This window comes from Pongo abelii, chromosome 7, assembly GCF_028885655.2.
Source record: "Pongo abelii isolate AG06213 chromosome 7, NHGRI_mPonAbe1-v2.0_pri, whole genome shotgun sequence".
NCBI lineage: Eukaryota > Metazoa > Chordata > Mammalia > Primates > Hominidae > Pongo > Pongo abelii.
This window is the reverse complement of record NC_071992.2, coordinates 7,981,215-7,993,882: the sequence shown is the minus strand read 5'-3', so window position 1 is coordinate 7,993,882 and position 12,668 is coordinate 7,981,215. Positions and strand designations below refer to the sequence as shown.

The window sequence follows — 12,668 nt, the reverse complement described above, 5'->3', positions numbered from 1 at the left end:
GAACTGGTCTAGTTACCCTTTCCCAGTTACCTTGCGCCACACCTTAGAAGCAACGGACCTGTCCAGGCTTCCTTCTGATGGTCGACCCACTTCTAATGGTGGGCAATCTACTTCCCACAAGCTTCAAACTTCCCCTGGTGGTCTAGTGGTTGGGATTCAGCACTCTTACCTCCGCTCTCCGCATTCGATTCCCGATCAGGGCACTAAGAAACGAAGTAGGACAAGCCATGGACGAAGGCCCTCAGACAGCGGATTCAAGAAAGAAGAGGTTTTTTTATTCGGCCGGGAGCGTCGACACACTGGCGTCTTAAGAACCCAGTTCCTCGAAGGAAGACAGAGTTCCTGGCCCGTTTAAGGGCTTACAACTCCAAGGGGTTCCACGTGAAAGGGCCGTGATGGATTCAGAGCACATGTGCTTAGAGTTAATCTAAGGGGGGTTAATCTTTTCACCTCAGGCCGGCTCATCATTGCCACCGGCTGGTCTTGCCACTGACTTCATTCCTGTTGTTTTTCCACTTTTACTTCCTCCTCCTCTTCAGAGACAGGAGACAGTAGAGAAATGGCGTCTCTCCTCAGGGTGACAGGATGCTATTACTGCCAATATCACAGGGGGTGTACACAGCCCTGTGATATTCTTCCTAATATCCAGAGTGAAAGTGGATGATATGACTCTCGATATTGCAGAGGGTGTATACCCCTCCTGTAATATTGTTCTGCATACCCTGGGAGGGAGAGCATAAGATGACATTGAATATCACAGGGAATCTGCACCCTCCCCCTCTGATACACTTCCTAATATCCAGGGGAGGACAGGATAATTTTATTCCCAATATCGCAGAGGCAGTACACACCCCCACCCCCATGATATTTTTCCTAATATCCAAGAAGGGAGAGGATGATCCTTCTCCCAATCAAGCAGTGGGTGTACATTACCCCTGTGTTTTTCTCTCTAATATCCGGGGTCGGAGAGGATAACATGCCCTCAAATTTGGCAGTTGGTTTGACACCCCTTGTGGTATTGTTTTTCATATCCAGCGGGGAAGACAATACTACTACTCTCAATATCACAAGAAATGTACATCCCCCTGTGATATTGCTACTAATATCCAGGGGTAGAGAGAATGATGTTACTCCCAATATCGTCAAAGTCTCCGCCCCCCTCTTTGCTATTGTTCTTAATATACGGAAGGCAAGTATGATATGACTCTCAATATGGAAGGAAGAATACACGCCCCTGTGATATTGTTCCCAGTATGCAGTGGAGGAGAGAACGCTATTACCCCCAGTATCGCAGGAAGGGTAACACCTCTGTGATCTTGTTCATAAGGTTCAATCGAAAAGATGATCTTACCGAAAGTATCATAAATACACTGTGTGTCCACAGTGTCTGCTAACATGCAGGGAGGGCCGGGCGGTTGATATTACTCTGCGCATCAGTGGAGGGTGTCCACGCCCCTGAGATGTGGCTTCTAATATCCACGGGGAAGGGGGATAGATATTACTCCCCGCATCACTGGGGGTGTCTACTCCGCTGCGATGTGGCTCATAATATCGGGGACGGGGGAGTGATATTTCTCCCCGCATCGCGCGTGTCGCCCGGACCCCTGCGATGTATATGGTGACATCCAGGGAAGGAGAGGGAGATGATATTACTCCCAGCCTCGTGGCGGAGTCTATGACAGATCGGGATACTATCCACCCCCTGGGATATGGGGAGGACACCCACTGTCATATTGGGAGTAACATCATACTCTTCCTCCCTGAATATTAGGAACGGTATCATGGAGGGTGTGTTCACCCCCTGCCATATTGTGCGTCATGTCATTTTCTCTACCCCTGGATATTAGGAACAACGTCACAGGGGAGGTGTACATCTTCTGCGAAATTGGGAGCTGTATCTTCCTCTCCACCTTTGGATATTAGGGACAATATCACAGGGGAGGTCTATGCCTTCTGGATTCTTGGGATTAATACCGTCCTCTCCCTGCCTGGATATTAGCAACAAGATCACAGATATGAAGTGGAATGGCGCAATATTACTTATCGCAATTAATAATATCAATTTTAATATCAATATTACTTATCGCAATTAATAATATCAATTTCAATATCAATATTACTTATCGTAATTAATAATAATATTACTATCGCCATTAATAATTAATAATCAATTATATCCATTTCAATATCAATATTACTTACTGCAATTAATAATTAATATTATCACAATTAATAATTAATAATCAATAATATCCATTTCAATGTCAATATTACTTATCGCAATTAATAACATCAATTATTAATTGATACTAATAATTATCGGTATTAATAACTGGTAATATAATTTTTATTATAAATACCAATAATAATAATTAATATTAATACAGTTATATGAACGATAACAATAAATGATTAATATTAATGATTAATAACGCCTGACATTAATAAGTGATATTGATCTTATTTATTAGAAAACAGTAATATTAGCTCCTCATAATATTAATATTAATAATCGGAACACTTTTATTAGCAATTATTTATTAACATTAATATTGGTAATTCATATTCATGTGAATAATAAAGGAGGAATAATGAATAGTAATATTATGCCTAATTCCTCAGTGGGTGTACACCCACCTGTGATATTGTTCCTAATGTCCAGGGAGGGAGAGAGCATGATATTCCGTTCAATATTGCAGTCGGTGTACACCCACCCGCTGATATTGATCCGAATATAAACTCCAGGGGGTGGAGTATGACGTTCCTCCCCATATAGCAGTGGGTGTACATCCACCCGGTGATATTACTGTTAATATTCACGGAAGAAGAGAATGCTATCACTCCCAGTATCGCAGCAAGTGTACACACCTTCTGTGACATTGTTCCTAATATCTGGAGGCGGAGAGGGTGATATTACTGTCATTATCGCAGGCTGTGTACACCCACCCTCTGATATTATTCCTAGTAGCCAGGAAGGGAGAGGACGATATGACTCCCCATACAGCAGGAGGTGTACACGCATCCTGGGATATTATTCCTAATATCCATGGAGAGGAGAGGCTGATATGATTCCCAATATCGCAGGGGGTGTACATCCAGTCTGTGATATTGTTCTTAACATTCAAAGACAGAGAGGTTGATATTACTCCCAATATCACAGAAAGTGTACAAACCCGTGTGATATTGTTCCTACTATCCAGAAGAAGAGAAGAAGATATTACCTCCCATATCGCAGGAGGTGTACACCCTCCCTGTGATATTTTTTCTAATGTGCAGGGCGGGAGAGGATAATATTCGTCTTCATAGCGCAGGGTGTGTACGGCTCCCCTGTGATATGGTCCTTAATGTTCCAAGGCAGAGAGGATAATCTTACTGCCAATACCGCAGAAAGTGCACACCACCCCAGTGATATAGTTCCCATGATCCAGGAGAGAAGAGGATGATGTTACTTTCAATATCACATGGGGTGGACACGCCCCCAGTGATATTGTTCCTAATTTCAACGTGGGAGAGGACGATACTACACCCAATGCCGCTGGGGGTAGAAAGACTCCTCTGATACTGTTCTTAATATCCAGGGGGAAGAGGATGCTATTACTACACATAGTGCAGAGGATGTACAGCAGTCTGTGATATAGTTGGTAATTTCCAGAGGCAGAGAAGATATTACTAACAATAACGTCAACACGCTGTGTGACCACCGTGGTTCGTAATATCCGGGGGGGAGACAGGGGCGATATCACTCCCCGCATCACGGGGGCGCCCTCGCACCCCTGCGATGTGGCTCCTAATATCCAGGCGGGGAGAGGGGAGCGATATTACTCCCCCATTTTTCCTACGATCTTTTCTCTGCTGCCACCCTTGGTTCACAACCTGGAACATTGTTTTCCATATTCTAGCAAGATGCCACTACTAAATCACAGAGGATATACACCCTGCGATATTATTCGTCATATTGTAGGGGAATGTTAATCCTGTTGTCACAGGACTCTACACACTGTGATGTTATTCCCAATATCCTTGCTGTTCATTCATAATAATGTCACAGTGTGTATACACCTGGTGGTGTTATTGTTGTTCTCCTAAGAGGAGGTTACTTTTATTGTCACACGGGGTAGATTCCCTTTGATAGTATTCATAACATCCTAGAGGGGTGTCACTGCTTGTGTCACAGGGTTTGTACACCTTGTCAAATTACTCGTATTATACTTATAAGACGTCTCTCCTCATATCACAGAGGTGTACACTCTGTGATATTATCATCATATTCTAGGGAAATGTTACTTTTCATGTCATGGAGGGTGCACACCTTGTGAAATTATTCGTTATATTTTTGTGGGATGTTACCCCTAATATTACACGGGGTGTACACACAGTGATGTTACGTGCAATATTCTATAGGAATTTTACCCGTAATTCACAGGTCCTGTACACCCTTTCATATTCGTCGTAATAGTCTAGGAAAACATGACTGCTAATGTCACAGGGCGTGTAGACCCTGTTATAAAATTCATAATATCCTAGCGGGAGTTCACTACTAATTTCACAATGCATGTACACCCTTTGATATTATTCGTATTTCCTGAAGAGATGTTACTACTGATGTCCCAAAGCAGGTGCATTCTCTGATATTATTCGTTATATCCTCGCGGGATGTTACTTCTAATGTCACACGGGGTGTACTCCCTGTGTTGTATTTCATAATATCCTAGGGCAAATTTACTTTTAATGACACAGGGGGTGTACACATTGTGATATTTTTCGTGATATTCTAGAAAGATGTTCCTCCTAATGTCACAGGGGTCTACTCCCTTTGATAGTATTCATAATTTCCCAGGGGTCTATATTCCTATTGGCACAGAGGATAACACCCTGGGACATTCTTCGTCATATTCTAGCGAGATGATACTCCTAAAGTCACAGGGGGTGTACACCCCGTGATATTATGCTTACTATTCTAGGGGAATGTTACTCTTAATGTCACAAGGGTGCTCCTTCTGTGATATTATTGAAAATATGCTAGCAGGATATTACAACTAATGTCACAATGCCTGTACACCTTGTGATATTATTAGTAATATTCAGGGGGGATGTTACTCCTAACGTTACGGGGGTGTACACCGTGTGGCGTTGTTCCCAATATTGTATGGTGATGTTACTCCTAATGTCACAGGGGGTGTACACCCTTCGATATTATTTGTAATCTTATAGAGAGATATTACTTTAAATATCACAGTGGGTATACACACATGGGGTACACCCACTGGGATATTATTTGTAATATTTTCAAGGGATATCACTCCTAATATCACAGTGGGTGTACCCCATATGTGTACACCCTGTGATATTATTCGTAGTATCCATGGTAAACATTACTTCTAGTAACCCACAGAGGGTACACCCTGGGATAGTTTTCATAATATCATAGGGAGATATTGCTGCCAATAACACGGTGGGTGTACACCATGTGTGTACACTCTGTGATATGATAGCTTATATCCTAGGGAGATATTCCTTCTAATATCAAAGTGAGTTTACACCCTGCGATATCATTCGTAATATCCTGGAAAGATGTTGCTGCTAATATCACAGAAGATGTGCCCCCAGTGACATTATTCACAACATCCCAGGGAGATGTTACTCCTAATGTCACAGGGTGTGTTCACACTGTGATATTATTCGTAATATGCTAAATGGATATTACTGCTAATGTCAACACACATGTACATCCTGTGTATTTGTTCGTTATATCCTCAGGTGAGGTTACTCCTACTGTCACACAGAGTGTACTCCCTGTGATATTATTCATAATATCCTAGGTGGATGTTATTCCTGGAGTCACAGGGGCTGTGCGTTTCGTGATATTATTCACAATATCCTAGAAAGATGTTCCTCCTCAGATCACAGGGGATGTACACCCTGTGATTTTATTCATACTACCCTAGGGGACGTTATACTCCAAATGTCACAGAAAGTGTACACTCTGTGATATTCCTAGTAATGTGTCAGGGAAATGTACTCCTAAAGTGACAGGGCATGTGCACAATGTGTGCACAGCCCTTGTGATGTTACTTGTAATGTTCTCGAGGGATGTTAATGCTCATATTCCATATGCTGTTAACCGTGTGTGAACAATTTTGTGGTATTATTCCTAACATACTAGAAGAATGTAACTCTTAATATCACATGGGGTATATGCCATGTGTGTACATATTCTGTGATATTATTCATAACATTGTAGGGAGATGCTACTCCTAATTTTACAAGGTGCATACATTATGTGTGTACTCCCCCTCTGATGTTATTCGTAATATTCTAGGGAGATGTTACTCCTAATGTCACAGGGATGTACACCCTGTGATATTATTCATTGTGTATCAGAGGGATATTTGTACTAATGTCATAATGCTTGTACACCTTCTGATATTGTTCATAATATCCTAATTTCACAGGGGATGTGTTCCGTGTGATATTCTTCTTAACATCCTGGATGGATATTGCTCTTCACGTCACAGGGTGTGTTCACCTTGTCACATCATTCATAATATCCTAAAACTACGTTATTCCTCAGGTCACAGGGGGTGCTCAGCCTGTGATATTATTCGTCACAGTTTTGTGAGGTGTTACTCCTAAAGTCACACGGGGTGTACACAGAGTCCACACAGTCATATGAGTTGTAATATTCTATAGAAATGTTCCTCGTCAACCACAGGGGCTGTACCTCCTGTGATATTTATCGTAATATCCTAGGGGAATGTAGCTACTATTGTCACGGTGGTGTACACCCTGTGATATGACTCGTCATATCCTAGCGGGATGTTACTACTAATGTCACAATGCGTGTACACCCTGTGATATTATTTGTAATATCCTAAAGAGATGTGACTACTAAGGTCACCATGCATGTACACCCTCTCATATTATTCGGTATACCCTCGGGGGATGTTACTCCTAGTGTCTCACGGGGTGTACTCCCTGTCATATTATTCACCATATCCAAGGGGGATGTTATTTTTAATGTCACCCGGGGTTTATATACTGTGTATTCAATGCCTGTGATACTATTCCTAATATCCTAGGGGCATGCTTTTCCTAATGTCACATGGGTTGTACACTGTGTGTGTACACCTGCTGTGATATTATTCAAAATATTCTAGGAGAATGTTACTCCTGATGACACAGGTGATGTACAGAGGTGGTGTACCAAGTATGTACACCGCCTGTGTTATTATTCATAATATTCTAGGGGGATGTTTCCTTTAATGTCACAAAGAGTGTACAAAATGTCACAGAAGGTGTCCACCTTGTGACGTTATCTGTAATACCCTAGAAGGATGTTAATCCCAATAGGTCTCAGGGGTGTACACACTTTGATATTATTTGTAATCTCATAGAGAGACATTACTTCAAAGTTCACGGTGGATGTACACACATAGTGTACACCCCGTGATATTATTCTTAATATCCTAGGGAGATACAACTCCTGATATCACAGTGCGTATACCCCGTGTGTGTACACCCTTGATATTCGTCGTAATATCCCCGGTAACTATTACTCCTCGTATCACACAGTGTGCCCACCGTGTGATATTTTTCATCATACTTTACGGAGCTATTGCTTGTAATATCACAGTGGGTGTACCCCATGTGTGTATACTCTGTGGCAGTATATTTTATATCCTAGGGAGGTATCACTCCTAATATCACAGTGGGCGTTCACCCTGTGATATCATTCTTAATTGACCTTGCAGCCTTTTTTAACCCACATTACAGAAGAAATGGAACAGATAAGGACATATTCAGACTAGACTGTGCTGCCGTGCGGCCGCCACAGGACACTTTTAATAGCCCTCTTTCTCAGGCTGCAGACGAAGGGGTTCAGCATGGGGGTGACCACAGCGTACATCACTGAGGTCACTGCAGCCTTTCTCGGGGAAGATGACACATCTGAACTGAGGTACCCCCATATGCCTGTTCCATAAAATAAGCAAACAACTGACAGGTGAGACCCACAGATGGAGAAGGCTTTATACCTCCCACCTGATGAGGAAGCCCTCAGAATGGAGGAAACAACTAGATATTAAGAGAAAAGGGTCCCCGAGATGGGAAGAAAACCAGATATGGCGGCAGGGAGATACATGATGATATTATCGGTGAAGGTGTCACAACATGCAAGATGAGGGAGTTGAGAAGGGTCACAGAGGAAATGAGGAATTTCCACATCCTCAAAGCAGGCCATTTGCAAGGCAATCAAGTTGTGCAGCTGGGCGTCTAAAAGACTGAGAAAAAAAAAAAAGACAACAAAACTAGAAAGCCACAGAAACACGGCTTCATGATGGCTGAATGATACAGAGGGTGACAGGTGGCTACAAACCTGTCATAGGCCTTCACACTCAGGAGCATGTCTCTCTTCCACGCCTCCAAAAATGGCAAAGAGAGACATCTGAGTCAGGCAGCCTGCCTAAGAGATGACTCTGCCGTGAGATTAGATGTCCACAATCATCTTGGGGACCATGCTGGAGGTGAAACCGATGTCAGGCAAGGACAGGTTGGAGAGGAAGAAGTACATGGGGGTGTGGAGGTGGGAGTCAGGGCTGACGGCCAGGCTGATGAACAGGTTCCCGAGCACCGTGACCAGGCACATGGACAGGAACAGCCCAGCAAGGACCAGCTGCCGTTCTGGATCCTCTGAGTTTCTAGGAGGAGGAATATAAAGACATCTGTTAGATTCTTTGGGTCTGTAGAGATTGGACACCTTTTGCCTAGAAAAGAGGGTTGAAAAATCGGGAACAAGTAAACCGACACCTAGCATTGTGTCTGCATTTTTGATAGAAGCAATTCAGAAGTAATGTTTTCAGATTTCAGAGCAATCCATACTCAGCAATATTTTGCAGTTCTGACAAACTCAATTGTCTTCTAATTCTTTCATCATTGATTTCTGTGTTATTCACTTCTTGCTGTACACACCTGCCTTAGAGACACTAGATTCAAGAATGTTCCAAGAACCAGATCATCATATCTAACAAATTCCGAATTGCCAGAAAATACAGCCTATCTTTTCCGACGAAAACTCTGCAGTAAAACCATTCTCTTCACTTTAAGAAAAAGGTAATCCTAATTAAAGGAAATTAAGAACTCAAATATTTTATTTGATTCGAACAGATTGATACACATTCCGTTGAATTAGAACATTTATAAACACTGATAGCAGCTGAGACCATGCCATCTGGAAATGAAATTAAAGTTGATAGTTCATAAGCAGAAAATAGTTCCACAGGCCAGTAAGGTCCTAGTGATTTCATCATTATGTTTTCGGACTTTTCTCCTTCAAGAGAGTAATTGCTTACTCAAATCGGTGGATCTTGCTTTAAAATTCATGGAGGCTATAATTCCTGTCCTTAGCTTAGGTGGACTTAGAGTTTTCAGCAGAACCTTTGGCCGGATGCGGTGGCTCACGCCTGTAATCCCAGCACTTTGGGAGGCCGAGGAGTGCGGATCACCTGGTCAGGAGATCAAGACCATCCTGGCCAACATCGTGAAACCCCGTCTCTATGAAAAACACAAAAACTTTGCCCGGTATGGCGGCGCGTACCTGTAGTCCCAGCTACTCGGGAGGCTGAGGCAGGAGAATGGCTTGAACCTGGGAGGCAGAGGCTACAGTGAGCCGAGATCACACCACTGCACTCCAGCCTGGGCAACAAGAGCAAAATTCCGTCTCAAAAAACGAAAAACAAAAAACACACACTCTGTCACACTGATGTCACACTGATGACAGCCAATTTTTGTGAACCAAGGAAGTGTCAATTCAATAATTCACATAGATTTTTACTTTTGCTCTCTCCTATGTGCCAAGCAAGATATTGACTCTGGGGAATCAGAAACAAAAGAGACTCACTTGCTCCTCTCACAATACTCAGTACTTACTGAGATAAGCACAAAATAAAATGTCCTGTCTGGAATGCAGGGAAACCAGAACTTCAGGTCAGGAGATATTTCCTTTGAACTGTATGGAGTTGAGGCTTGAAATATTAACGAATGTATCTAAGATTCACTTTGCCTTTACTTTACGCATCCATCACATAGAGATCACGCAGCGGGCACCCATGATCGGTTTAATCATCGCTCACTTCCGTTGGATCAACTAGAAATCAACTCAGATGAGAGTGCTGAGTCTCAGAGGATGGACATCTCACCCCTTGCCATACAGATAAGTAGAAAGGGTGGTATTGAAAATTAATGGCCAGACTCTAAGTCCCGGATACTATACTTGATGGTCTCCCAACTCTCAAAAAGTTGTGGGTTTTTTTTTTGTTTGTTTTTCTTTTTGTTTTTTTGAGATGGAGTCTCATTCTGTTGCCCAGGCTGGAGTGCAGTAGAGTGATCTCGGCTCACTGCAACCTCCTCATCCCAGGTTCAAGCTATTCTCCTGCCTCAACCTGCGGAGTAGCTGAGATTACAGGCGTCCGCCACTAAGCCCGGCTAATTTTTTTCTCTTTTTAGGAGAGATGGGGTTTCACCATGTTGGCCAGGCTGGTCCCGAACACCTGACTTTGTGATTCCCCTGCCTCAGCCTCCCAAAGGGCTGGGGTTACAGGCGTGAGCCACCGCACCCAGCTTCAAAAAGTTTTCCGCAGAGTTCAAAGGTCTTAACCACAGGCATATCTGATGAGCATTTTTGAAATGCTTTCCAGTTTCCTCAATAGCAATGGAAGCCAAACTCTGAATTGATGACCCCTTTGACGAAGTCGAGAGCTGTAAGGAAAGCCAGGAACAGGGCCAAGGGATAGATGCGTCCCGAATGATCCTGTGCGAATTATTTCTGGAATCTTTGATGTGATCTCAGCTGACCTTTCCATACTTGACACAGTGACTGTGGCACCCACTGGTCTAGCTGTGGTCTCCAAGGAACCCCCAAAGGGAAGGGCACAGTGAGCAGGGGCATTGGCCCGAGTGACAAGGATTTGAGAGAGCAGGTTGGATGCAGGGAGAGGACTGGCCAAATGCCATGTGTCTGGACTTAGACTGCCTGGTTCGTATTGGATTTCACCTTTTTTGACTTCATGATCTGGTACAAGATCTACGAAAATGCGCTGCTCTTTTTCTAGTCTGTAAAATCATCATGAAATGTGCACTCATAATGGGGAGACTATGCAGATGAAACGAAACAAGCTGCATAGAGCACAGAGCTCAGAGCCTGGCCTTTAGGAAGCCCTCAGTAAGGGTTCATGATGTCATGGTGTCTGCATCATCCTCTTTATCCTCACCATCACCTTCATCGTCTTTTTGTTGTTCTGAGGGAACAATTTAGAGGGACTCATTCCCTGCTATCATGGGTGAGATGTCTGTGAAAAGGACAAGCAGTGGGGGAGGAAGGCAACATTTTGAAGGAGATTTCTGAGAGCGACCCCCCCCCCCACAACCAAGAACTGAAACTCCACAGTCTGCTGAGCTGACAGTTTGCACATTGGTCTCCTCCCATCTGCCCACCGCACTCTCCTGTTTGTCCTGAGAAGGAGGAAGGAAAACAAGGCTCCCGACCATCCCGCAGCACTCACTGAACCGCCCTTCCCCTCTGCTGGGCCATGACCACGGAGGACAGGTCAACTGTCCTCCCAGCATGGTGCACGTTGGAGGCTCAGACTCCGTCCTTAATGCTGGCAAGAAGACAGGGTGACACAGGAGCCTCCTGATACAGGTGACGGGTGTGGAGCCCACAGGCCTGGAACCTCAGATGCAGGGCTGGAGGCACAGACTATTTACTATTCTATGGCCTGGGGGGCTCAAGGCACAGAGCTCCTCATTAGCCAGAGTGGCCCAAGTTCCCCAACCTCTAAGGATTTCCTCATCATCATGCAAGAAGAAGAAGAGAAAAGTGAGTGTCCACAGAAGCTCTGGGGCTCTTCCTCTTATCAGAAGGAAGCTTGTGTGGATTGTTCGCTCCATTCTTTCCTTTTTTAAGATCCAAGTGCTTCAATTTTCATCTTTTATGATGGGGAAATATGCCACATATAAATATTAAAAATTATAAATATATATTATTTCCTATAGAATGGCCTGTATCAACATTGACAATTTCCACTATTTCTCAGTTTACAGTTTAATCACATTAAGTACATTCACATTGTTTAGAAACCATCACCGCCATCATCTCCAGAACAGTTTTATCTTTCTCAATGGAAATTGCACCCTTCACCAAACTCTCCATTCCTCTCTGTCTCCCACCCCTGGGGCCACCATTCTATTTTGCAGCTCTGAGTTTAACTCCTCTAGATCCTTGATGTGAGTGGAATCATACCGTGTTTAATTTTTTTGCTAGTTTGTTTGTTTTGGAGACAGAGTCTTTCTCTGTCACCCAGGCTGGAGTGCAGTGGCATGGTATCGGCTGACTGCAACCTCCACATCGTGAGTTCAAGCGATTCTTGGGTCTCAGTCCCCCGAGTAACTGGGATTAAAGGCATGTGCCACCACGCACAGCTAATCTTTGTATTTTTAATAGAGATAAGCTTTCACCATATTGACCAGGCTGATCTCAAACTCCTGACCTTAAGTGATCTTCCTGCCTCAGCGCCCCAAAGTGCTGGGGTTACATGGGCGAACCACTGAGCCTGGTCGTGTTTATCATTTTGGGATTTATTTATTTCACTGACGATAATGTCTTCAAGTTTCAT

The 12,668-nt window shown here is 43.5% G+C and overlaps 1 protein-coding gene and 1 pseudogene across 1 annotated transcript in view; one reads left to right on the top strand and one right to left on the bottom strand.

Moving 5' to 3' along the window:
- The window catches only part of LOC134761888 (chitobiosyldiphosphodolichol beta-mannosyltransferase-like), a 966,630-nt gene that overhangs the window by 856,392 nt on the left and 97,570 nt on the right, over positions 1-12,668 (top strand). The gene's annotated exons all lie outside the window — the stretch shown is intronic.
- Positions 7,717-10,105, bottom strand: LOC112134690 (olfactory receptor 7E24-like; annotated as a pseudogene).